The 26164-nt window shown below is 47.4% G+C and overlaps 1 pseudogene across 1 annotated transcript in view; it reads left to right on the top strand.

Moving 5' to 3' along the window:
• Positions 1-26164, top strand: part of LOC144754186 (E3 ubiquitin-protein ligase TRIM39-like) — a 188911-nt pseudogene that overhangs the window by 29428 nt on the left and 133319 nt on the right. The window contains exons 2-3 of the transcript XR_013594677.1: positions 23870-23965; positions 25725-25955. The product of XR_013594677.1 is annotated as an E3 ubiquitin-protein ligase TRIM39-like (transcript). The remainder of the gene's footprint in view (positions 1-23869; positions 23966-25724; positions 25956-26164) is intronic.

The following is a 26164-nucleotide window of genomic DNA, read 5'->3' on the forward strand; positions in this document are numbered from 1 at the left end:
CAGCACACAATTCACACCTTCACTGAACACTGACACCAGATACGAGAAAACTCCACTAGAATAAAAAAAATACATCACTGTACTTTTCATGGAGACTACCAAAAGCACATCAAAATATTCTAAATGCATGATACATACGTACTATATATATATGTACACTCCACTTTTAAAGGACATTGGACCGAGCACACAGAACACAGTTTAGAGCAGGAAATAGCCACAATCCACCTTTGAGGGAAACAAACGAACATTTAGCAATCACGCCACACTCTTGAAGAATCTCCTCCCCCCCACATCTAACCCCGGGGCTGGTGGCTCAGTGGACTAATGCGTTCACTCTAGGGGACTGTTTGACCTTATGGTCGCAGGTTCAAATTCCGGCGGGTCCACTCAGCCTTTCATCATTCGGAGATCGATAAAATGAGTACCATTGAGTTGGGTAACAATAAGCATCTGTTATTCAGCACTAAGTTGCCCACGGGTGAACGTGCATTTTGTGATGTTATAAAGCAGTTTCCTCCACCTCTCAGTAAGACAGGAGCACTCCGACTACCAATATGGAGTGAAGAAATGATTTATGTGATATGGTAAGTAGAACCTATAACTATTTAGCACCAGGTAGGTCAGCAAACAGTAGAATATGAAATTTTGGAACAGGGCCAATACAAACAAACAAAACTCGATGCATACTGGAACCTCGGTAAAGAGCAAATTGCTCTCATACAACACCCTCCATTCTTTCAAAGTGTCTGGAGTCAACACATTCGACGCCTTAGTGCTTATTCACTTAAGCAACACATTGAAGAGTGCACAGGTGTTTGCAACCTCCGTGAAGGTCGATGCACCAACCAAGAAGCTTGCTAGGCAATGGATAGAAGCACCTTCAAACACCACTTTATATGCACTGTTCTGCATTCCTTTTCCCTGGTGGGTGCCTTTCCTGTCCTGTCCTGACTCCCCCGGCCAAGTTCCCTTTCCCGTACCTAGTGCACTCCTCCACCTCACCACCATGACACCACCGTTTCTGCTCCCGCTATAGATTTCGGCAAGTCGGCCTGAGCTCTGACAGGAATGTCACCCGCCAACAAGCCTTTCAGGCAGGAGCGCCGCATGCCCCCGGACTGAAGTGCGCGCCCTGCCTGAGGAGCGCCTGGTGCCCCCGGCCTGAGGTGCGCCTCCTTCCCCCCCGTACCCCGGCAGTTAGTTCATGCCCCGTCCGGCGCCCCCCACACCGGCCTGTGGCCCGAGTTACCTCAGACGCCGCTGAGGAGAGGCGCTCCCTTCCCCGGCACCTGTCACTTTCCTCCACCGGTGGCCTCCTCCCTTTCCCGGATCCCTGCCGCCCCGTTCTCCGTGCGGCCGCGCGCAGGCCGGAAACAGTTCACAGACTTCAGCGTAATGGATCACGGCGCATGCGCAAGCACTGTGCTTTAAAGGGACACCACACGGATGAGCTGCGCTCGCTAAATTGTAGGTTTGTAAATAAAAGAGCACTATCCGTCCGCGCTTGCGCGGTCATTCTAGGCATGCTTCTGATCATCGACTGACCACGCTCCACACGTCAATGGTTGTGCTTTTGGTCAGGTTGGTGCAACTGCGGGAATGCTAATGTAACAGGCTGAGAGGATCGCCGGGCGCGTAGCAGCGCGGTGGGAACGCACGTCGCCGTGAGCGTGCACATCGGATCGCCGGAAAAGTTAGCCGATCTCCGAGTCTGCCTGCTGCAGACACTGACCCGCTGCAGAAGGAGAGGGAAATGCGGGAAGAGCCGGTGAGTGGGGGGTGAGAGGGGTGTGTGTGTGTATGTGTGTGTGAACAGTGTGCTGCACGTGGCCATCTCTTGTCTGAATGCTGGTTTGCCTGCGGGACAGGAGATGTGCACGGTTCCGGGAGGCTGGGCATGCGCGTCCACGATGTGCAATCGGCGCTCGTGCACCAGTCGATCTCCCTTGAGACCCAACTCGACAGCAATAGGTCGAGAGAGCTCGACCTAAAAACGGCCGTTGTTCAGCCCCTTCGTGAAACCACCCAAAAGATACACAACAAGGCGGTTGGTTTACACTAAACCCAGGAAGTAAAAGAAACACCCAGCTATTAACAGAACACGCAGCCGCGTGTTCGCTGGAGTCTCCCGAAAACAAAGAAAGTCCCAACTGATGCTAGAAGAGCGAATGGGGGCAGGATAACAAACAGATAAGTGAAGGAGAGGGAAAAAGGGATATAAGCAACCAGCCTCCAGAGGTCAACAGCCGTAGACCTCTCTAAGGAAAGAACAAGGGAGGAACACAGGAACAGGAAATCCCAACGCAAGGGACCATCATAGAAACCAAGCACTGGTTTCCTGGAGGCAGGCCCTTTTAAAGCAATCCCAAGGGACCGTCCATAAATTCATGCATGCACTTGGTACACAGAAAGAGACCGGAGGACGGGAAACTAGACAGAAGGCACCTGCTGCCCCTGAATCCCAACATAGTGCCTCCTGTACAAGGGAGATGGCCATCATTCCCATCTCTGGTCTTCAGTGTTCTCTTCAGTAGAGTTCCTTCCTCGGTTCTGGGGGTCCAGCGGCTCCTGTAGAAGGGAGACACCATCATTCCCGACTCTGGCCTTCAGCGTTCTCTGCAGTAGAGATCCTTCCTTGGTCCTGGGGTCTAGTGCCTCCTGTAGAAGGGAGGCGGTCATCATTCCAGTCTCTGGTCTTCAGCGTTCCCTTTAGTTGTGGTCCTTCCTCGGTCCTGGGGGTCCAGCGCCTCCTGTAGAAGGGAGGCGGCCATCATTCCTGTCTCTGGTCTTCAGCGTTCCCTTCAGTAGAGGTCCTTCCTCGGTCCTGGGGGTTCAGTGCCTCCTGTAGAAGGGAAACGGCCATCATTCCCGTCTCTGGTCTTCATCGTTCTCTTCAGTAGAGGTCTTACCTCGGTCCTGGGGTCTAGCGCCTCCTGTAGAAGGGAGGCGGCCATCATTCCCGTCTCTGGTCTTCAGCGTTCTCTTCAGTAGAGGTACTTCCTCGGTCCTGGGGTCTAGCGCCTCCTGTAGAAGGGAGATGGCCATCATTCCCGTCTCTGGTCTTCAGTGTTCTCTTCCGTAGAGGTCCTTCCTCGGTCCTGGGGTCTAGCGGCTCCTGTAGAAGGGAGATGGCCATCATTTCCGTCTCTGGTCTTCAGCGTTCTCTTCCGTAGAGGTCCTTCCTCGGTCCTGGGGTCTAGCGGCTCCTGTAGAAGGGAGACGGCCATCATTCCTGTCTATGGTCTTCAGCGTTCTCTTCAGTAGAAGGTCCTTCCTCCGTCCTGGGGGTCTAGCGCCTCCTGTAGAAGGGAGACAGCCATCATTCCCGTCTCTGGTCTTCAGCGTTCTCTTCAGTAGAAGGCCCTTACTCCGTCCTGGGGGTCTAGCGCCTCCTGTAGAAGTGAGACGGCCATCATTCCCGTCTCTGGTCTTCAGCGTTCTCTTCAGTGCTGTGAGAGCACCATAAACTTAAAAGGGGATGTTTATATCCTGTTCTAGGATCGTTCACTTCAATCCAACTGTCCAAAAAGATTCACAGTTAGCCCCAGACTTTTAGAAGGAACCTGTGAACTTGAGAGTGAACCTAACACAGTCTCTCCTTCCATCAGGATAGATATTCAACCCAGGTGGTTGTATGTGGCCCTAAAAGAATTATAATTGAGGGTAGGGTAGGGGTTGTTAGGGTCGGCTACAAAGAGAAGGGGGACTTAAGGCACTGACTATAACTAAGAATCCGATTCACTCTACAACAGAAAGCCTTTCACTCACATTGTGGCCCCCCATTACCGCACACGTGAGCCTCACCTCACATGTTCACAAGCACTTCATCCTTTAGACCTGGGCCTGAAGATACCTGAGCCTGACAGCACTGTGAGCCCATATTATTGGTGAAAGAGTGCTACACAAATCTGTGTCCCAACATGTTTCCTGCACATACAGTGAGATGGAGCCCGTATATGACATACTACACAGATTTAGAAGGTAGTGTCAGTAGGCGCTCTCCACTCTGAGTTAGAGGAAACATCTACCCACTTTGATATATGCAGCGGCCACCATTAATAGTGTCATGGCTGGTTATGGGAGGGGGTTTCACTCGGGTTAAAAGCAGGACCCCCGTGGGTGGACTTCAATCTTGTACTTTGCTGGAGAGCAACACTACAGATGTAAAATACTTGTCAGGGGGCTCGTGGTACGAGTCTCCTGCACAAGAAGATATCCCTGGCCAGGATAGTAAAACAGAAGCAGTTTGTCGCATGGACGTGGTTCGAAGACGTTTGACCCTACTGTTCACAGTCTCTATCTGACTGCTGCCTTCCTGCCTCTTCGAAATGGGGTCTCTAGTTGGCAGTGATATGCACCCTGTGCAAGTAGGAACCCTCACTCTAGTCAGGGCAAATAAGTTACACACTAGGAATAACCCCTGTCCACCCCCTGGTTGCTTGGCACCAAGCAGTCAGGCTTATCCTGAGAGGAAATGTGTAAAGTATTTTTAAGCACACACAGTAACACAGTAAAAAAACACCATAAAAGGACCTACACCAGTTTAGAAAAATAGCCAATATTTATCTGATTAAAACAAGACCGAAACAACAAAAATCCCACATACACAAGTCAAAATATGAGGACAAAGTACCTTAGATGTGTTGAAAATCAAAGATGATGCGTGGTGCAGGGGAGGTGAGGCGTTGAAAAGGCAGGTGATGCGTCTGTTCCTTACTGCTATTCAGGTTGGTGGCACCGTGACGCTCGGGGACAGTGAGCTGCACAGAGAAGGTGACGCGTCACTGTAGACATGGATGTGTTAGTTCCTTAAGGCGGTGCAAACTCATTGAACCGTCCACGTCCAGAGATGATCCGTGGTGCAGGGGAGGTGATGTTGTTTCTGAGCTTGATACCTTGGTTCCTTCCTGCGGTGCTCGGTCGGTGAAGAAATCGGCGCTCAGGGACGATGTATTGATAATGCGTCCAAAGTCAAGTTGTGCTGCAACGATTCTACAGTGTCGAAGCAGGTGCTGTGTCTGAGTTGGAGTGGTGCGTCATGGACTTCATTGATGCTTTGCTCGAGACTCCCGCAGCTGTGGTTTTCCAGAGGTACTACGACAAAAATGTGGGGCCTGCGTTATAGTACAAAATGTATTAGCCATACCATTACGTAAATTCTTTGCAGTATAAAACACTTGGACAGCACCCATCTGCCCACTCCATTAAGCTTCTCAACGCTCAAGGTCAACATGCGATGCGCCTACGTGTGCCCTAATTACTACTTTGTGTCCTTCTAAGACTACAAACTGATTAATAAATCCGTGATCAGCTCCTTTATAATAATAGTTCGCTCCACTTTTGCATAGTCTTATTAAAAGTTCAATAGTTATATGGGATCCGTCGGGGTCGTTACCTGAATTGAGTCAATTAACTTTAATGGGACTTCTTGGTGTGCTTCATACTGGGCCCCACAACTGCCTTTCTGCTCCGATTGTGCATGTGAGGAAGCCCCTGGATTAAGTGCCATCCATCGCAGCTAGGGGGCCAGGTGATTCAGTTGATGAAGGATGTCAACCCTAGTTTCTGCTACCTGTTGCTGGATGTCAAGTGTGATTTCAATTTGATGGATAAACTTGCCTGCCCTGGCAAGTAAGCAGGTAGTAGTTTCTGAAAAGCACCAATCCGAAGTGTCCCTGCAGGGTCTAAAGACCTTGGGCCAGATTTATCAAAAGGTTTTACCCATACTGTGTCTATGGGGAAATGTGTTTATACATATGGCCCCTTATCCCTTAGGATGGGGTGTAGGAAGCGATGATGATCTCTGGCCAGAGTGGGGCAGCAGCATAAGAGATGTAGCCAGGATTCTCTAAGGTAGTTGCCTAGCCAACAAGAGATAATGTTGTCATTTCGAGCCCAGGTTTTGTTGAAGTCCAAGATCTTAAAGGCAATTAGGCATAGAAACAGGATGTTCCTTATGGCTTGGGCTGAGAGTGGGTCTTGCAGGGAAGGTTGAGCTTTCCCAGAGATGTATGAACTGTCAAGTGCCAGTGTATGGAAGTTGTACCGGAGTGAAGCGAGATCTAGTTCAAACAAGATGGACTGGACCTGGTGCTTCACTACATTAGCCCAAGCGGTGTGTGAGATTTCATGTCGGGCATGCTTTCTGCCTCTATTTACAATGATCCTACATCGTGGTCCAGCTTAAAGTACCATGGAGATCTCGCTGCCATGAAAATGTTTTTTAGGAAATGTTTGAGGGTGGTATCGGGGGCTTTAGGCACTCTGATATAATATTTTATTAGTTCCCCCTGCAATGCCAGATCCGTTCGGTTTAGTCCTAATTCCAGCTTCAGCCTTGTATTCCTTGTATGTCCCGGCGCCTGCAGCACAATCTTATAGGCTTTTGTCTGAGATGCAGTGATGGATTTCTCAAATGGGAAGGCTGGGTGGCCATAATTGAAGGCTAGGTGGCCATGATTGATTTCTGGGATTAATTTTGCCCTGAGTACTGTGAACATGAGCTCTACGGATGGGCTTGCTAGGCGATGGCTTGAGCGTCTAAGTGAGAGAATTATTCTGATGATTTTCGGGATTAACTCCTTTATCTGTTTGCCTGCTGTAGCCCTCTCTGTTAGCCATGCCCCCAAATAATAATATTATGTAGCTGTCCTAATTTGGTGGTCACCCAAAGTCCAGGACGCTTGCTTTTTTTTAGGGTTTTAGCCAAAGATTATTATCTTTGTCTTGTTCTCATTTACTTGCAGGCTGTTTTCCTTGTTATACTCTGCTAGACTCTTTAGAGCTCTTTGGAGCCCACCCTGGTGTGGTTCATGACCACTGTGTGGTCCGCATACTGGAGTGTAGCGAGGGTCATCTTGCCCAATCTCGGAGGTATTAGGCTGGCGTCTTTCAGAGCTTGCGCCAAGTCTGCTGTATACAAGTTAAATAGTAGTGGAGCCAGAACACAGGCCTGCTTTAGTCCGGTGTTTGTTTCAACTCTCAAGGTTTCGGTTGTGGAGCTTAGTCTGACCCAGACCCATGTCCCTCATAGAGGGCTTTTATCGCTTTTAAAAGTAACGCTGGGATCCCCCAGGATTCGAGTTTTGCCCATAGTCTTCCTCGATTGACTCTATCGAAGGCCGTGGTGTAGTCTATGAAACAGCAAAACAGGGGCAGATTGTTTCTCTTTACCGCTAGAGATAGGACAATGCCAAGATGTTATCCGTTGTAGAGCTATTTGCCCTGAAGATTGTCTGATATGGCGGCAGGATACCATTGTTGTCCACCTAGTACTCTAGGTCATCTTAGTAGTCAACGGGCATAAACCTTTGCTTCGAAGTCGAGCAGAGCTATTAGCCTACAGTTGGCAGGGTTCGAGTGGCCTCCTTTCCAGTGTATTGAGAACAAGATTGAAACTTTCCAGGATTGCGGTAGTGTTGCTGTGGCATATGAGTGATTGTATAGTGGAGAGAAAATAGGTACGAAAAATGTCAGGGCGGACTTAAATACTTGGGCAGGATTGCCCTTTGGCCCAGGGGCCCCATCGGTTCTTATTGCCCTGATATACCTTTCGATCTCCTCCTCTATGTAGCGATCAGATTGACCAGATACTGTGGTTTCTTCCTGCAAGCTCTTGAGTTGAGGCTTGGTGACTTTGGCTGCAGCCTGAGACCAGTCAATGGTGTAATGGCCCACCTTGTGTGATTCAGTCGTGTAGAGGCCCTTCACGTACTGTTCCCACATGTTGCCAGCGATGCTGTTCTCTTTAAACGGGCTTCTGGAGCTCCGCTATTAATGTATCTCCATAACTTACAGTTGTCCTTTTCTTTCATTAAGGAGTACACCTTAAGCAATTTATTTTCCGTGCACTGTGTTTTCAACTAACATACTTTCTTCCTGTATAAGCTCCGCAGGGCCGAGTTGGATGTCACCCGTGACGGGTGTGCTCCTATGTTTTTAGCTTAGATTGCCTTCTCGGGAGCATGTTTACGTATTTTCAGGCACTTCGGTGCTCTTGGCTCCTGACAGGGTAGTTTTACATTGAGGCTCCTTCTTGTTTGGTAGGCATTTCCCACCTATCATTTTTATGAATAAGAACGGGAGGGTATTTCGGCAAGCTGAGTGCGGTGACTTCTATGCCCCAGTTTGTGAGATGTGGTGCTTCGCCTAGGACCGCCTGTTGTACGTGCTGTTGGGTCAAGCCAACTAAGGGGGAGTCACCATGGGTGTCACTGTCTAGCCTTCTGAACTTTACCCACTCAAGGTTTTCAGAGGTTATCTGTGCCAAGCTATCGATATGTCCGAATAGACATAAGATGTTAAACCTATTTAGAATATTGTAGGAGCCTTTGGCTGTGTACGCAACACCTCATGGATTACTGGATGGTTGTTATTCTTGACCGTAAGCAGTGTTGATCTATCCTCTCTCAGGGAGAGCCGCTGAAAGTTCTGATTTAGCTGGTTATTAAAAGAGGCTCTTACCTGGTGTCTGCCTGTTACCCCATTTGGCAGTCCAGCCCTTCTTTCATCTTCATGCCTCTCGCCCTGATTGAATTGAATGTGCTTCACCGCCCTGTGTGAAAGCTCCGATCCCGGGGCGATGGCAACCCTGACTTGTGTTCTGACAGCCTCCTGTTATGTGGGTTGCCCGACTGCCTCTTCCTGAGTCTTATCTGTAATTTGCCCTGCTATTTGTGGAGCCTCCCAATGTGTGAATGTCGGCTTCGACCCTCTTTTACCACAGCATTTTCTTCTCTTCTCACCGTGGCCTTATTTGGCTGTTTAAAATTGAAAATGGGGAAGAATGATTTTAAATTGTTTATATTCGCTGTGCTGCCGGGGTTCAACATTGCTGGTGGTACTGATCTTCTTTGAACCCTTTCGGTGCGTTGGACGGCCCCCGGCCGTCCGATGTCATGGTGGGCGTGTGCGGAGGATGGCCGGGCCCGCCCGAACCATGTCCACCCTTTGTCACCCGCACCATGGCGAAATTCGCACCACTGTCAGCAGGTTAATTTTCTGTTTCTACAGTTGTTTTTTCAGCTTTTTCTTAACCCTCCTTGACAGAGGGATTCCGTCCCTACTGGTGCTCTTTCTGTCTTCTCAGCAGGAGCTGCTTCTTCATGTGCGACGTCGGATATTGTACTGATTGATGATACCTCTAAGTCCCTTTTCCCTTGGGCATCCGCGATATTCATGTTGCTGGGTCCTACCTGAGGTGCTTTGATTATTCGTCTATTTGCAAGAAGGTAGTTTCCAGTATTGTCTGGTTTCACCTTCTTCTCAGCTAATCTCTTAGGGGTTGTTTGCTTTGGAGGGATCATCTCCCCCGTCCCTTGGCTAATGCAACAATGTCCTTTAATACTTCTGGTAGTTCCGCCTATTTTTCTATGATGGCACAAGAGCTTGTGCGATCTGAGACGGGTTTATAAATTTCGAGGGTGGGCTCTAGTTTTCCAATTTATCATCTTGGTACGCCAGGTGCTGTGCAATTGATTGTAATAGATCAAGTTGAACTAACAGGTTTAGAGCCTCTTGGGCTGCTTGTGTCTCATCTTCCATGACTTCTTGGCCCACCAGGCTCCAAACCTCTCTGTGGGGCTTCCACTCGTCTGAATTCTTTCCAAATTTTTGGGGGATTGAATCCAAGGTTCTGTCAGCTCTAGTTTTTGTAGGGGTTACATCGTCTATTCCTGGGGTCTTTCCCGGATGTCTCTGTTTAGACTGGTCTTGTAAAAACTGTCATACACACAAAACTGTTGGCCAGAAGCACTTCCTTGTCCTCTTTGGGCCACTGGTGGATTTATACGGTAATCAAATTGGGGCCTTACGGCCTTAGCTGCAGACTTTAGAGGGGAGAGGAGTTGGCCTAACAGCTAGGGCGGTCCACCTCAATTCTGGGGAACCGGGTTGTGTCTCCGCAATGACGCTGAACATCCTGTGATTCTGGGCAAATCACTTAATCTCCCGTTGCCTAACAAAAATGAATGGGTCCTCATGTAACGCAATTATTGCTATGTTAAGTGCTCTGATACCCAATACTGGGTCAAGTTCGCGCTATATAAACCTCTGTACAAAAAAAAAAGTGTTCTCGGGCACCCTGTTTTTTGTGTGGCGGCAGTCTTTCAGGTGCCCACACTGGAATGGTGTCCATGCCGACCCTTGTTGTCTCCTAGAGATCCTATTGGTTTGGTTGTGGTCTCTGCCTCCCCTTTCTCTCCTTCCGGAGAATTGTCCGGTATGTTTGAGCTGCCTGATGCTTTAAAGAAGTGCATAATAAGCCCTTGATGGGAGCATTGAATTTGGTGTGCTCCTGGGATTGTAAAAGGGCTGCGCTTCATGTTATCCTTTTTGTGCAGATCCTACGGGCTCATCCTCCACCGGGTCTAGACCCTTGCTGTTTAGTTGCTTCTTTTTAAGCGTCATGTTTGTGCGCCGTCGTCTGGAAAGTCCTGGTTCGCACCTTCCTTCCTCCTGGTTGACTCGTGCCTTGACCTTTGGCCGGAGAACGGGATCCTGGTGGGATCCTCTTGGTACTTGCGGAGGAGGGACTCAGTCCATCTTCCCTCCTGCCCTCCTGCCCTCCTTCCTGCTGTGACAGCTGAGTGGGGCTCTCCGGGTCGGTTGACAGACCGTAGGCTTTGCTCTTTCTACTCCGGCCTTCTACCTTTGCAGCTCCTTGCTGCGTTTCTCTCTTTTCCTTATTCCTTGTTCCTGTTTCTCCCGCTTTCCAGTTTGGAGTTTTGCTTCACTCTTCACACCCCGCCTTTCTAAGAGCAAGAAGACAGGGGTGGCAAGCAGAGGCGGGTGTGGGAAGGTGGGTGGGGTATGGTGGGAAGTGTGGACGTGTAGCGGGCTTTACTTTACGTGCTTGCGAGGGGTGGGACTCCAGGAGGGGCAACCGCGCCAGCCTGCTCTGGCTGCCTCAATTCCACTCTAGGAGCCTTACCTGCTATTGCTGTGAAGGCTGCTCCCTTTGTTCCTTGCCTCACTTCGCAGGTTGGACAGCTCGGCAGGTAAGTGCCAAGGCACCGTCGTTAAGGCAAGGAAAGGAGCCACAACGCTGTTGGATCCGGTGGCCAAAATCCGGAGGAACAGGGAGATCTCTCGCCCGTTACACCGTCTCTGCCACTATGCTCCTTCTGTTTCACCGCCCAACTGCTGATGTAAGAGGCGGAGGTCGGTGCTGCTCCTACGTCTGCCCTGTCAGCAGAAATGGCTGAGGGTGGAGGCTGGTGAAAGCAGAGAGCGGAGTTACCCGAGCAGGAGCTACAGGGCCACCACAAGCAGCACCCAGAACTAGCTGGGCCGCTCCTGCGGCTCCCAGTTGTCACTCTGCTGCAGCCGCTGCTCCGAGGCTCTCAGGGCCCTCCCTGTCGACCTCTGCCTCCTATAACGCCTGTAACGCCAGGAAAGCGGAGCCCTGTGGGGGCCGATGCTACTCAAAACCCCCATCGCTATTCCAGTCCTCTGCTACTCTGGGTGGGCTGGACAAACAGGAGAAAGAGTTCCACTGACTCTATCAGACTGCTATGCGCGGCATCTGACTCATCAACCGCTTACCCGTAACTTCGTTTTAGGCATGGTCATTGCTTCGTGCGGGGACCACCCTAGGGTGCAGGCAGTGGTGGTGCATCAAGTTTTGTGATGATACCCACATTCTGAATGACTCTTGGAGTCGATGCTTTGATTTTTCTTCTTGATGCAGCAGAACTCGCTTCCAAGTTCCCAGGAACAAAATTTGGCACCACTTGGCAAGGCAGGGCTCACTGCAGAAGAGCCCAGATGCTGGTAGGTGAAGTCTTTGATGGCCCTGAAACCTCCAACAGGAGGCAAGCTGAACTCTATCCCTTATGAGAACCTTAGAAAGCAGGATGTAGAACTTTCAGGATAGAAGCAGCAAGCAGCCGGCCAGCTCAGCAAAGCAAAGAGTATTGATGCCGCCTGGCATCAATACAGTTCTTCTTCCTAGCACAATATCCTCAATCAAGAATTGTTCTGAGTATATGGTGTTATACGTCCAGTACTTATACCCAATTCAGCCTTTGAAGTAGACAAACTTCAGTGAAAAGTGTTTGTAGTGCACAAGACCCTGCCCTTCCCTGTCCTGGCTCCAGACACACTACAGGAGTCGAAACGTCTTTGTGTGAGGACAGGCAGAGCCCTATTCAGGTTTCAGTGTTAACCCCTCCCACTACTCTAGCTCTGGAAGACTCATCAACCTGGTAATGGGCCATCAGGATATGCAGAGCACACCTCAGCTCCCTTTGTGTGACTGTCTAAAGTGAATGCACAAACAGCCCAACTGTCATCCTGACCCAGTTGTATTCAAAGACAGTCAGAGTCACAGAATGGTTAACCTAAGAAAATGGCAACATTCTAAAAGTGCCATTTTCAGATCTGCACTGTAAAACCCAACTTTACTAAAAGATGTATTTTAAATTGTGAATCCAGACACACAGAACTCTAATTTTCTGTGGTTGTATGGCATTACAATGTGGGCTTTTACCCCGCATGCCATTACAGTGTGGGGATTACAACAAAAGTCGTTCCAACGACTTTCGCTAGAGGGCGCTGGATAGTGGAATAGTTTAATTTTCTATTCCAACTCCAGCCCACGTTGACAGTAGGGAAGGTGTTGGATAGAAAATTAAACTATTCCCTATCCAACAGCACCCTCCAGCGAAAGTCGTTGTAACGACTTTCGTTGTAATGGCAGTGCGGGGTATTCCCCGCATTGTCATGGCTGATCCCCATTTTCTGTCTGCTCCCAATGGGACATTAAACTTGAAAGATGTTTCAAGGCAATACCTATGTTAAACTTCGGGAGAGATAGGTCTTGCTTTAGTGAAAAACGAAATTAGCAGTATTTCACTAATAGTACATTTAAAACACAACAGTACATGCCTACCTTTTATAAACACTGCACCCTGCCCATGGGGCAGCATCCGCATACCTTAGGGATGACTTATTTGTAACAAAAGGGAAGGTTTGGGCCTTGCAAGTGGGTGCACTTGCCATTTTCTAAGTGGCAGTTTAAAACTGCGCACAGACCCTGCAGTGGCAGGTCTAAGGCATGTTTTGCTAGGCTACTCATGTGGGTGCACAATCAGTGCTGCAGGCCCACTAGTAGCATTTGATTTACAGACCCTGGTCACACACAGTTCACTGTACTAGGGACTGACTAGTAAATCAAATATGCCAATCATGGAGAAACCAATTACCATCATACTTTAGACATACAACACTTGCACTTTAGCACTGGTCAGCAGAGGTAAAGTGCCTAGAGAACTAAAACCAGTAAAAAGAAGGTCGGAAAAAGATAAGAGGAAGGCAAAAAGTTGGGGGATAACCCTGCAAAAAGGCCCAGGTCCACCACTGCCATAGACCCCGATTGGGGTCGGTGCCTGCTCTCGAGGCTGCCTGTTCCTTGTTGCAGACATTACATCAGCATGTTGCCTGCTCTCGCACTAATCCTGCCTGGTCCCAGCTGCAGCCCTGTATGAGGTTGGTGCCTGTTGCAGACCCTGTAAAGGGCTGGTGTCTGCTCTCTCATTTTGGCAGGTTGCTTGTCACAGACCCTTTATGAGTCTGTTGCTTGTTTTCTGTTGCAGGCCCTGTAAAAGGCTGGTGCCTGACTCTTGTCATAGACCCATACAGGGCTTGATGTCTGCACTCTCTCTGGGTGCCTGTTTCCATTCTTCTACTCTGTGTGGTGTCTGCTGTGTGTTTTCTCGGACAGACCCTGTATGAGGCTGGCACCTGCTCTCTTGTTGTGACTGTGTGTTCGCTGTGGCAAACCCGGTATGGGGTTGTCTGCTCTCTCTCCCTTTGGCTGTCTGTTTTCTCTGTCACAGACCCTTTATGAGGGTGGTTGCTCTCCTGCTGTTCCTGTCTGTTCTCTGCCAGAGATCCTGCAGGTGTCTGGTAACCTCTATCTCAATATGTCTATTCTCGGTCACCAACCCTGTAAGAGGCTGATACCTGCTCCCTTTCTCTAGACTGTTCACAGTCACAGGCCGTGTAAATATTTAGTGCCCACTCTCTCATTTCGGTTGTCTCTTCTCTGTCGCAGACCCTGCCTGGGGTGGGGTCTGCACTCTTCCTGTGTCAGATTTCTGTCCTAGGCTATGATCATATCTTTAGGTGTCTGTTCTCTGTCACCGACCCTGCATTTGGCTGCCACTTGTACAGGACAAGGTCCTGATCTGGGATTTCAGTCGGTAGGATGTAGATGAAACATATTCGAGAACAATATGGATATATCAGTAATTTGCACTCACAGTCTTACTATATATGGACAGTACTTACAGTCTGTATCTAGAGCACTAAACCGGGGGCTTGGTCCCTGAGAAGAAACTGTGTTTGGGGAGGTCAAAGTCAGGGGTAGTGCTCCTTTAAGAATTGTGTCTTTAGAATTATTCAGAATTGTGGGAGAATGGGAGCTGATTACATCTCGATGGGGAAGCTGTGCCAGGTCACAGGGGCATAAACTGAGAAGGCTTCTTCTTATGTCCTTTTGTCTCCAGTCTGGTGATATCCATGCTCCTGGTCTGATATTGTCTCCTGGACGTGGTTAGTTTGTCTGCCAGGTCAGCTGGAGTCTTGTTGTTGAGCGCCTTATATGAAGCAGCTGGTCATGAAGAGGATCTGGGCTGGAAGGGGAGCCAGTGTAGGTCTTTTACTGTGGAGTTGATATGATTTCTTCAAGCCCTTGATGAGCTGCGCCTCTTCATGTATGCTGCCTTCCAGGGGTGCTAGGGTGGTGGTAGGGAGACCATTGCACAGGACCTTGCCTCTGACCCCATGGGAGAGGCCATGTGCGTTTTTTCTGAAGTCATCTTCCAGGAGACACAACCTCTTCAAGAGCAAAAACTGGAGACACCGATAGAGTGTGGTCTGGCATGCTGTCTTTGTGTTGGGATTCTGATGAGTATTTGAATTTAAGGGTATTTAAGGGTATTTAAGGGTTGTTTTATTTCCAGTGTGTCGAGACATATGTACAAGGCTTCCTTCATGATTTTGTGTTGGAGTTGCAGGGAGGTGGAAGTGGATGTGTCAGAGGAATGAGTGAATTAATCCAAAATTCTCTGGGGAAATTTGAACTCCAATTCCTGTCTCAATCAAGGTAATGCCTCGTGGTTACAATCTATAGGGTTTCTAGGCATGTAAATCAAGACCGGCAGCTTCTGGTGTGGCACGATATGGAGCTAAAGCTCCGGGAGCTGTCTCCCAATACAGAATCGTGTTTGTGGCCACATGAGGCTTAATCTCCAAAGCTGGGGTCAACATACGCATCAAAGGAGTCTCTACATCGGCATGGGGTCGGTTGTTCAAAATTTGCAATGCATCAGGCAAGTGATCCCTCCACCCCTTCAATGACCCATCAGACAACTTGTTCAACTGCTCTTTCAGCAAACCATTAATTCTCTCAATCAAACCCGCTGCCTGTGGGTAACAGGGTATGTGATAGATCCACTCAGTGTTATGTTGCTCACAAAAATCTTGCAACATCTTTCCTTTAAAGTGTGACCCATTGTCACTTTGGACCTGCAAAGGAATTCCGTAATACAAAATCAACAAATTCAAAGTTTTCATAGTGTTAGACTGGGTTGCTCTCTTGCATGGAAAAGTGATGAGATAGCCAGAATAGGTATCCACCACCGTGCATGCATACTGACATCCTTGACTCATTGGCATCGGCCCAATGAAATCAATTTGCCTTATTTGCCCTGGCAACTTCCCTCTGCCTAGCTGGCGTCTCACTACCTGTGGAACTGGTCTGTGCTGAGTATGCTGACAAACGGGACAGTGAATGATCGCAGTTTTAATGAAATCTAGGGGAATATATATCCCTCTACTTTCAGCCCACTTGCTAGTGGCTTGCTCGCCCAAATGTCCGATTTTCTGATGTGCCCATTTAGCCATGCCCACCAAGTCAGAATCCTGCGTCGCCACCTCAGCTTCATGAATCTTCGCTTCTTGGTCTGCAAAAGAATTGCACCAACGCTCTAGTGAGTCAGTCGGGCAATGAGCATCGACATGATACACAGTAACTGTACTCTGGGACAACAATTCTCAAATCTCCTACCACAACTCCTTTCCCCAAACCTCCCTGTTGTGAATCATCCAATTGTGAGCATGCCATGTGGGAAGCCAAGTGGCTAACCCATTGGCCGTAGACCATGAATCAGTATAAATGTGACATGTACCAGGGAACTCTTGCTTTAACGCCTGGTAAACTGCGTACAACTCTGCAAACTGACTACTTCTTCCCTCTCCGGTAGTCGACAACAACTTTTTAGTCACAGGATTGTATGACACCGCTTTCCAATGTCTCTTCGTCCCCACATATCTGGCTGAGCCATCGGTAAACCACATATGCTTTTTGTCCTCCGCGGACAACTCTGAAAAAGGCCTGCCCCATTTCACCGGGGACTCTCGCACTTTGGTACATCGTGCAACATTTCTGCATCTGCTACGGGAGTCTGCGCCACTTGCTGACGCAGCACTGCAGTACCTTTAGGACCAACTTGTGCTCTGTCTTGTATGTACCACTTCCACTTTATGACGCTAGCCACCTGTGCATGCCCAATCCTGTGTGTCTTGGGTTAGCTCATCACCCATTGCATGATAGGTATCTCAGGTCTCAAAAACACATTGTGCGCCAGGGTCAACTGCTCGGTATCCACCAGAGCCCAATAACATGCCAACAACTGCTTCTCGAAAGGAGTGTACTGCTCTCCAGCATTAGGTAATTTCTTTGGCCAAAACCCATGGGGCACCTTCTGTCTCCCCTGGTTTTGCCACAGGCTCCAGGTCGCATACTGATCATGGACTGTTAAGGTTAAATCAATGCTTCCCTCTGGTATTGGGCCATAAATCCAAGGCACGCTGTATAGCCTCCTTCGCTGACTCAAACGCCTGTTGCTGGGCCTCCCCCCACTCAAGCTCATGCTACTTCCGCGTAACCTTGTACAGAGGGGCAACAATCTGGCTCAAATGGGGGATATGCTGTCTCCAAAAACCAAACAATCCAACGAAATGCTGCGCCTCCTTCCTGTTTCGTGGCACTGCAAACTCTTTGATCTTTTGCCTCACTTGTGGCAGCACTTCTCTGTGTCCCTGATGCCACTGAATGCCTAAAAACTTCACACTCTGGGAGGGTCCCTGCACTTTCTCGGGGTTAATCACCCACCCTTTTCTTTGCAAGTGCGCCACAATTCTGTCTAGTTGAGCCGGCACCTGTTCTTGGGTCTCTCCTTGAATCAACACATCATCGATGTAATGACAAAGTTGTACTCCAGGAATAACTGACACCTCGTCCAAATGCTCTGCCACCAGCCGGTGACAGATCGTGGGACTATGTAAATACCCCTGAGGTAAAGATGTAAACGTTAGCTGCCTACTGCCCCATGAGAAGGAAAATTGGTCCTGGGACTCGGGGGCAATTGGAATCGTGAAAAAAGTATTAGCAATATCAAGTGCCGCATACCATGTCCTATTGTGTTTCTGAATTTTCTCAATCAAAGTGATGGTGTTGGGGACCGTATGCTTATTCAGCTCGTGGTAATCCACAGTCGTACGCCAGCTCCGTCGGGTTTGCGCACAGACCGCACAGGGTTATTCCACGCCGTGGTAACTGGTCTCACCACCCCCGCCTCCACCAAGTCCCGTATTGTTGCAGTAATCTCATCATGTCCCCCTGGAATCCTGTACTGCTTCATGTTAACTACTTTTGTTGCTTGGGACACCTTCACTGGGGGAATCTTCAAGCGCCCCACCCTCACAGCAGCCACCGAGAAGTACTGCTTTGACCCAAACTAATAGCATCCATAATCTAAATATAAGGTCATACCTTTCAGTATGTCAATGCCAATGATATACTCGGGAATAGGCACAATCAAAACAGGGTATGCTCTCTTGGGAAGTCAGCCTATTTTCATCTGAATTACCATTTGCACTGCTGGTGTTTTCTGTCCACCCAAACCTGTGATAGTGAAATATTGTCCTTTAAATTTTCGTGGGTTGCCATGTATCAACGTGGCCTCCGCTCCGGTGTCTACCAAAGCCCGCACCGCCTGAACATTTCTATTTTTGCAATAGATCTCAACCCTCACATGCGGTCTATTATCTCTGTAAGCCCATCCCTGCACCGGAGCTTGGCCCATTTCCTTATCTAATTTTCACCTGCGCAGCTCTGCATCTGCCCAGCACAGGTCTCAGCGAAGGTCTGAATACAATGTCGGGTAACCCTCAGGGAACAACTCCTCCTCCTCCCGGTCCCCATCCGAATCTGTGCAATCTCGGTCCCAACCTTTCTCTTTTGTCACTCTCACATGAGATTCTCTCACTCTCTCCTGACCTGCTTTTCCGTGCTTCTCCTCAGGCTCCGCTTCCCTGCGACTCACTTTCTTATTGTCTTTTCTATTCACATGCCTTCTCCCCTCCTTCCTATCCAGCCCTCGCTTATGGTACATGTTTTTAGTCTCAATACCATTAATCTCACTCCTTGACACCCCATCCTTTAACAGCGCCAAAAACATATTACGTCGGGTCACTCGGTTGTTATCAGTGCGGGACTCTGAGCGCGAAGCCCTGTCTGGCTCGGACCATTCCCCAAGCTCTCCCAGCGCACTGACCGCCTCGACTACTTCTCCTATGGTATTACCAGTTTGATTAATTAACAGAGTCATTATCACCGCTTTGTATGCAGGGGGTGCCAAACTAATGATTTTGTTCCGCATCGACACAGTCATAATCTGACCCATCAAATTATGCGCCTCACTTATAAGAATAGCCAGCTTCATCCCCTCCTCCTTAATTCTCTGCGAGGCATCTCTTAGGTTTGACCATGGTTTGTCAGTCCCTGGCCAGTCTGAATCTGTGGGGTACCTGTGACCAAACCCCTGCGCGGCTATCTGCAACAGGGTAGTTTGGTCATCACCGTGGAAAGTTCGGAAGTGTCCCTGCACAGTGGGATCAGTACTGAGAGTACAAAATTTGGCAGCATCCCCATCGTCTAACATTTTTGAATTTAAAAACACTTGTAAAGCGCACTTTTACCTGGCGGTTTCATGGCGCTAGGACTTTTGAACATCGGATAGCAACTGGAAGGAGACTAAGCGGGGAAGGCATGCAGGAAGAGATGAGTAGTAAGTAATAATTCTTTATTTAGATATAAAACCATATCTTTAAAAGATTACACAAATCACATTATGCACAGTTTTATGGATAAATGGATAAAATGTAACCGTAAGCATGATAGTTAAAACATTTCAATTTGTAGATTAGCTTTCCCGGTCATAGAAAATTCTATTAAAGTACTTGTTTGATCTTATCAATCTGCAGTTCAACCTCAGCAATGTCTGTTTTATCTAGGTTGCGATACACGTGCTGAGTAAATTTAGACAAGTTTATGTTTAAGACAATATTATCTGGAGACAGAGCAGCGATAATGGCATGCCTACTGGTCCGAACTCCCAGCCTGTTCCATTCTGGCTTAAGCAGACATCTGCGTTGGAAATTAAATAAGGGACAGATGCAGAGCACATGCAAGATTGTTTCTGTTGCTAACCCGCATCCTTTGCATGTTGTGTCTTCCTTCTTACGGCGCCAGGTGGGTAGATTTTGGAGAAAGCGCCAATCTCCCATTCTTAAGGCAATCAGGCAGCGCTTTAGATAAAGTGAAAATGTCGTGGAGAGGTAGGCAGCTGGGCTCAATCGTTTATAGGAGTTGACTACCGGCCAGGAATGACTACGTTTCGTGACAAGAGCTTTGTCTGTAGCCAGAGATTTCAGTCTTACACATTTTTTGATTATATTTTTAAAAACAATCTGACTGGGGTTAAGAGCCCAAAGATCGGCAACTGACATATGTTGGATGTAATCATTCAGAAGGCGCCCGAATGTTCCCCCTGGATTAGTCTCGTAGATTTCTTTCCAGATTAGGGATTCTAATGTACCTGGATCGGCCTGTCTTAATTTATGACATAGCTTAAGGTAAGTACCCACGTTAGAAACATCATAGTTGATTAATCCCAGCTCTAATCTAATCTGGGCTGGGGAAGCAGTGCTCGGTAAATGAAGTACCTTTCTGTAGATTTTAGTTGTATATTTGTTTAGGGCAGTATTCATTTTGCCTTTAAAGGTCTCTATGCCATAAGAAAGTGTTGGCCCAATTTTTGCTCTAAGGACTTCTAATAAAGGGGCAAAGGTTGGACCTGAGAGTTTCTTCGATAGTTTGGCCAAGGATACCACTAGGGCCGTAGTTTTAGCTGCAATCACACTGCTTTGCTTTGAAAAGCTGCCCCTTATGTCCAAGTGGACGCCTAGATATTTGTATGATTGGCCAATCAAAAGATTTGTTTTATTAATTGACCAACCACCGCCGCTGTAGTGTTTCTTACCAAATGGGACTATCAGGGTTTTCTCCATGTTAATTTCTAGTTGATTGTCAATCGTATATTGGGATAATGCAACAAGGAGCCTTTGTAACCCTACTCTAGTGAGGCTAAACAGGGCCAAGTCGTCGGCATATAAAAGGTTACATAATGCCGCGCCTCCTATTTTGGGGGGATGACTATTTACCTTGTCTAGAGTACTTGACAGGTCGGATATGAATAGGTTAAAGAGAAGAGGGGCCAGCACGCATCCCTGGAAGAGATGAGTTTTTAAGGTCTCACGAAAATCTTGATAAAGTGAGATTGAGCGAACATTGGGGGGAAGAGAGTTCCAAAGAGTAGGGCCGAGAACCGCAAACTTCGCCACCCCCATCCTCGTCTTCCTGAAGCGTGGGGCAGAGAGGAGGGATTGAGAAGAGGAGCGAAGCTCTCTAGCAGGTATGTAACTGGAAATTGCTGACCCCAGAAGCGCCGTGATCATAGGGGTGCACCATCCAAGTTATTAACGTCTCGCCAGGCTTCTGTCTAAACCTCTCTAAAATATCATTGATTTCTTGCTGAGTGAAATCCTCCAGACTATTTAACATAACTCCATCCGGGTTCCCTAGAGCGACTTGACGTTTCCGTCTCAGAATGGGCTGCGCTTCCACTCTCTTACTATTTTTCCCTCCTCCTCCTGTCTTTCTCTCTGTAAGAGCTGCTTTCCTTCTGAGGAGAACTCTGATGATTCCCAGATGTTAGAATCCCAGGTGGGTGTATTTAAATCTAAGCCTGCTTTGGCAATCGCTAAATGGACTTTCCTCTTACTCACTCGCCCCCTCCTTTTCATGTATCTATATTCGGCGACACGAACTGCAGCCCGTTCTGCTATAGTTTGGTATGTTTCTAATTTGTCTTGTAATAACTTATTCTGACAGGAAAGCATCGTAGAAATATTCTTAGCTTCAATAAGTTGTTTTTCTAAACTCAACTGTTCCTGCTGCAGAGATAAATATTTGTCAAAAACTTGGCGATAGGCATGCAACCTCTGCGACCCACCGTACATAATTCTTTACCTTTCTCCACAGGAACCTTCCGTAAACAATTTAAAACATCTTCTGGCGTTGCTTCTCCCAAACAGTCAAACCAGCTCTCACTTAATCCTGAGCTTTTAGAGTACTCACGCGCCAGCGCAGAGTACGGCGTCGCCTCCCATCCGGGAATTTGCATGGGAGCTAAAGGGATTTCACTCGGTGCCGAAGAACCAAAACCACCTTTCGTCTTTTTAAACGTGTTCCTCCCCGCGTAATTTACGAATCCTGCCGACTATGCCAAAATGTACTACCCTATCCACTTGTGTAATCTAAACTTACACACACCACTTACTCACACAGAAACTCTGACACTCCTCTGGAGGTAAAAGGAGTTTTTTATTAGTATAATAGACAAGGGCAATAAGTCACTGAAGCTAGTAAGTTCTTAGGCACTGAGTGAAAGTCAATAAACAATTAATACACCACACCAAAATGCATACAAATATGAAACCGTGAATATGGATATATAAACAGTTAATGTACAAAGCACCTCACCAGATGCGTCTGCACCGAAGTCTTCAACATCGTTGGCCAAGCACCGAAAACACCATGTCGGGAACACTGTAGAGACTGGGGCACAGGAAGTAAACTCTCCGGGCACCAAAGTCGTCCCGCGAGTGCGCCCACTCCAAGACTGAGTTCCTAAGCTCCACACCACAGACATCGCTTTTTATAGTTAAATCAACACGTTCGAGAAGCCTCTAGCAGGCGTTCTCACCCATCTATTCATCAAAGGTGCTGGCCCCATCTCTGCGTCGGATCCACCCATACAGACCTGGCCAGATTCTGTTTGGGTGCGCCAAGGCAAAAGGAACACAATATCAAACACAGCAAGCAAGGAATGTACAAAAAATAAATAAATATTACAAATTTACAATGACTAATGAACTTCCTGGCGGAGTCTGAGAATGAAGGAATTAGTTCTGAAAGTGTCTTTGGAATAGAAGAGATTTGAGGTCCGCTTTGAAGTTCCGGAGCGAGTTAATGGCACGGAGCAATGAAGGAAGCGAGTTCCAGATTCTCACCGCATTACCTGAGAATGATTGAGCCATCGATTTTTCCCTTTTAAAGGAGGGGGGCTCAAGCAGAAACTTTTCTGCATTCAGAGAAGGTCTCAAGCCTCCAGACAATTTCAGTTTATTCGCCAGATAGCGAGGGGAAGAAGAGTGCAAGTCTTTGTGGGTGATGCAAGCCGTTTTGTAAATAGCTCTTGCCTCGATGGGAAGCCATCAGAGAGAAGACAGAATAGGAGTGATGTGGTCACTTCGTTTGGACCCTGAAATGAAGCAAGCTACTGAATGGAGGACGGATTTGAGGGGGAGAGGTGAGATTTGGGAAGGCCAGTCAGAAGAGAATTAAAATAATCCAGTCTAGAGAGAACTAGCGATTGGACCAAGGTTTTTAGGTCTTTCTCTGTGAAGAACCGACGAATACCCCACAGAAGGCGCAGCTGATAACGTGCGTTCTGGACATTGGAGTTGATGTGTGAGATTAGGTTGAGTCTTTTGTCAAGTATGACACCTAGAGATTTAGCGCAGTCGACAATGACGGGTTTACTGTTGAGTAAATTCAGCTGATCCATCCAGGATTGAACAGGAGGCGGGGAGAGAGAGGTAGATAGGAGGAAGAATTCAGTTTTGGAGGGATTGAGAATGAGTTAGTGAACTTTGGTTCTGTGTTGTTCTGGGATAAGTCTCTAGGACAAAGTTCCTTCTTTTACGTAGTGCCTGGTCTAAATGTTTCCATGTGTTTAGGCATAAAGTGGGCACAAGTCAAGTAGCAGTAAGTGCCAGTGATAAAGCTAGTTTCCTTGGAGCAGGGATTCTGGTATTAGGTCCTTCTAGGCAAGAATAGGGCGAACAAGGTGACATCACTGTCTGAGTAGTTCTCTGTGATACTTGGGACTGGCACTTACAATCTTGATATGTGTGGCTTACAATCTGGATACTGGTGCCTGCAGTCTGGGCACATGTGGCAGGTATTGTAGTAAATCTTTTTTGTAAGTAAATGTAAATGTAGTAGTATTTGTACAGCGCACCGAATCGACCCCCGAAGGGGTATCTCAGGCGCTTGTACACATACCGCTGTGGAACTCTTCCTGGCTTTTCCCTGTGAAGTACCCACTCCTTGGCGCCCCCAAGGTGAAGCCAGGCATCCTAGCGTTGTTGGGACCATTGTGGAGATTAAGCAAACTATTGCCCAGAGTTGCAGAGTGGAACCCATGATTAGAATAGGCACCGAGGCGAGAATTATCAGGTGCGCGGAAATTGAGCCCAAGACCCGCCGAGGCGGGAATTGAACCCTGGTCCCGGGCTAGACCTCTGCATCAGGGTATGCTGCTCTAATCATTGAGCCACACTTCTCCACTTTACAAATCTACAGTTATTCCTTGCACTTTCATCTCTGCAGGTAAAACTTCAAGAGTGGCTGCGTCTTCTGAAGAAAGAGGAGGAATATGTTCTGGAGTCTAAAGTCAAGGAGGAGGAACAATATAAAACCATGAGGGTGAGTGTCTGCAGTGAGTGCTGTGTCTATATATGTCTGTGCCCAGTCCTTTGTGTGGCCTCTTACATTTCAAGACACACCAAGGTGGATAATTCACCCTACAGTCTAGGTCATGGTCCCCACCAGATAAATATACTGACCGGAGTCACTTCACTTGGTTGTTGGGGCTAACCTTGGCCAAAGGCTCGTCCTAAAATAAATAAAAGCAAGATTTCTCCTCTGACCTTAAGGTAGTACTTACATACTTAAATGTTGTGAGTTAGAGTATGTGTACACAGGTGTGGCATTATCTGGCTGCGTGTATTTACCAATGTGTGTGTGTGTGCGTGCATATTTGTATGTTTATGCATGTTCACTCTTAGGTGTACATTTCTAAGTATTTGTTTGTGTATGGCTGGTCCTGGAGTTATCTGTGGAGTGTACACATGTCTGCACATCTCTATGTCTGTCTGTTTTTTGGGCTTTGAATAGTGCTGTTAGGCCACTGGAGAGAATGTGTCTTAACAGCTAGGACGGTCAACTTCAGAGCTGGGGAACCAGGTTCGCTTCTCGGCAGGGACGCTCAACATTCTGTGATTCTGGGCAAATCACTTAATCTCCCGTGCCTACCAAACATGAATGTGTCGGTCTGTAACGTAACTAGTGCTCATGTAAAGCGCTGTGATACCTTCGGGTTTAGTTTGCGCTATATAAAACTCCACACAAAAAAGTGCTTGTATGTCTGCATATGCATATTTGAATTTTGAGCCTCAGAGTGTGCAAATACATGTGCTTATCTATGTGCATGATTGTTTGAGGGTTGTGTATGCTTCAGTCTGGATTTATTGGCTGTGCATTTGTACCTGTGTACATGAATGCCTATCTATGGGTTTGCCTATCGCAAGGTCTGGTGGCATTTGTGAGTGTGCAAATATATGTGCATCTGTGAGTTTGTGTATACATGTCTGGAGTTCAAATCCATAAGATTTTATTTGCATCTGTGTGTGAGTATATATTTATACATATATATAATATTGTATGGATGTGTGCCTCTGAGAGTGTGTATAGAGTGTGTATATGCATAGATTGAAGCTAACCATCGGAGTTTGTACAATATTTGTGTGTGTGTGTGTGTGTGCAAATTAATGTGTACATCTGTATGAGTGTGTACCTCTGTGGATGTGTGTATGTATGGATGTGGAGTTATCTATCCATCTATCAGACTGAGCAAGCCTGGTGTAAGCCCCTTCCTAAACAAAGGTTTTAGCAATTTAATCCTGCTATGGTATTGTATATACATCCTCGAACTACAGATCATCTAACAGATGTTAATCAAAGTGATAAAGCAAGCATGGAAGCTCCAGCATTGTGTAGATGAGTTTTAACCCATGAATAGTTCATTAAGCCAAATGCCCTCTAATCTTAACACGTTTCGGGACATGTACATTCCCTTATTCAGGACATATGCATTTCTAATTCTAGAAATTTCATGGGCACAGCTCAGCTTGAGCGAATATGTGACGTTACAGCGCCACGTTATGAATCGCAATAGGTAACAACGCGGACGTTACATCGTCCGTGTTGTTACCACGCATGGTATTACAACGCAGGTCGTTTCTACGACTTGCACTAGATTGTGCGCTGGATTTAGGAATAGTACAAATTAATATTCCTATCCAGTTAGTGCAACAAAAAGTATCAACCCCTCCTCCCTCCCACTCTAGTGACAGCTTGTAGGAAGCTTTTTAATATGCAACCAGCTTTTCTTTGCTTCTGACAGAACAAGCTAAGAACTGAGAAGAAGAAAATTGAATCTGAGTTTGAAAAACTACGACTGCTTCTGAAAGAAAATGAGCAAACACTGCACAGAAGACTGGAGGAGATGGAGAAGAAAATTACCATGGTAGAAAATGCAAATATCACCAAACTGTCCAATCAAATCACCTCTCTCAAGGCTCTGATAACAGAGATAGAAATGAAGTGTGAGGCGCCGGCGTGGGAACTCCTGAAGGTGAGATACTGTTTGTAAATACAACAAAAGAAGGAAGTGAAATATTCATATTTTGTGTGCATTATTAAATGTATGAGCGGAACACACATGATCTCCTAGCAGAGTCAATGCACAATGACCGTGTGCACTCTGACAGCTGCACACATTATACAGACATGGATAATTGACATTGTCCTACTCGATGTTGAAAGCCCAATGCAATATACAAA

The sequence above is a fragment of the Lissotriton helveticus genome, chromosome 5_1 (genome assembly GCF_964261635.1).
Source record: "Lissotriton helveticus chromosome 5_1, aLisHel1.1, whole genome shotgun sequence".
In the NCBI taxonomy this organism is placed as follows: Eukaryota; Metazoa; Chordata; class Amphibia; order Caudata; family Salamandridae; genus Lissotriton; species Lissotriton helveticus.